This window comes from Arachis hypogaea, chromosome 14 (assembly GCF_003086295.3).
Source record: "Arachis hypogaea cultivar Tifrunner chromosome 14, arahy.Tifrunner.gnm2.J5K5, whole genome shotgun sequence".
Lineage (NCBI taxonomy): Eukaryota > Viridiplantae > Streptophyta > Magnoliopsida > Fabales > Fabaceae > Arachis > Arachis hypogaea.
The window spans coordinates 70,911,986-70,913,804 of NC_092049.1; positions in this window are offsets into that span (position 1 = coordinate 70,911,986).

Sequence of the window (1,819 nt, forward strand, 5' to 3'; positions counted from 1 at the left end):
TAGAATTGTATTGAAAATAGAACAGTAATATTATTAATCCATGAAACTCAGCAGAGCTCCTAACCCTAACTTAGGAGGTTAGTGACTCATACTGTACATAATAAGGTTCAAAAATAATGGGGGAGGAAGAAGATCCTAGACATGGGTGATCTTCTCCTATATATACTAAGTTAATGACTAAGGATTACAGAAATAGGATAAACTAATTTGATAATGTGAAATCTACTTCTGGGGCCCATTTGGTTAGTGTTTGGGCTGAGCAAAGAGTATCTTCATGTGCTAGGACTCCATAGGGGCATTGAACGCTGGCTAGGGGCCCCCTTTTGGGCGTTGGACGCTGGCCACTTCCTTGTGGGCGTTGGATGCCAGGAATGGGGCTGGTGGATGGCGTTGAACGCCAATTTTGCACCTTCAATTCCAAAGCAAAGTATAGACTATTATATATTTTCGGAATGCCCTGGATATTAGCTTTCCATAGCTATTGAGAGCGCACCATTTGGACTTTTGTAGCTCCAGAAAAGCTCTTTCAAGCGCACAGAGGTCAGAACCTGACAGCATCTAAAGTGCTTTCTTTGTCTCTGAAACAGACTTTTGCTCCAGCTCCTCAATTTTAGCCAGAAAATATCTGAAATTTCATGAAAGCAAACAAACTCAAAGTATAATCCAAAGATGTGAATTTTTCATTAAAACCTACGATACCATAATAAAACTTAAACAAAACATACTAAAAACTATATGAAAACAATGCCAAAAAGCGTATAAAATATCCGCTGATCAGAACACCAAACTTAAACTGTTGCTTGTGCCCAAGCAAACAAAAACAAAGTAGGATAAAAAGAATTAGAAGGATACAATAAATTTTAGAGTTTTCAATGAAGCTCAGTTTCAATTAGATGAGCGGGACTAGTAGCTTTTTGCTTCTGAATAGTTTTGGCATCTCACTTCCCATTGAAGCTTAGAATAGTTGGCATCTTTAGAAACCTAGAATCTAGATAATCCTATTGATTCTCTTAGTTAAGTTCTTTTTTATTCTTTAACACAGCTTCTTTAGAGTCTTAGTCATGACCCTAAGCACATTGTTTTCCAGTATTACCACCGGATACATAAATGCCATAGATACTTTAACTGGGTGAACCCCTTAGGATTGTGACTCAGCTTTGCTAGAGTCCCTAGCCAGTGGTGTCCAGAGTTCTTAAGCACACTCTTTGCTTGGACCACGACTTTAACTGCTCAGTCTCAAGTTTTTCACTTGACAACTTCACACCAAAAGCATATAGTTAGGGAAGCATCTCATTTGAACTGCCTAGGCTAAGATATTTCTTTTAGACCCTCCTAACCATTGATGCTCAAAGCCTTGGATCCTTTTGCTCTTGTCATTTGGTTTAAAGTGCTATTGGCTTTTTGCTCTTGTCTTTTGGTTTAAATAGCTATTGACTTTTTCTGCTTTTTATTTTTTTCTCTTTTTTTTTGCATAATAATAATTTTTTTTTCTTTTAAGGCTTTTTGCTGTTTTTTCTTGCTTCAAGAATCAATTTTTGGATTTTTCAGATTACCAATAATATTTCTCTTTTATCATCATTCTTTCAAGAGCCAATATTCTTTAACTCCAACATCAAATATGCATTGTTTATTAATACATTCAGAAAACAAAAGCAATGCCACCACATCAAATAATTGAACTATTCTTAATATATGACTCGAATTCATGCATCTTACTTTTCATTTTCAAACAAAATAATTTTTTCTTTTAAGCAAGGTGAGAGATGATGGAATGTTTCATAGCTTTAAGACATAAAGACAGATGATCATGCACTAGAAA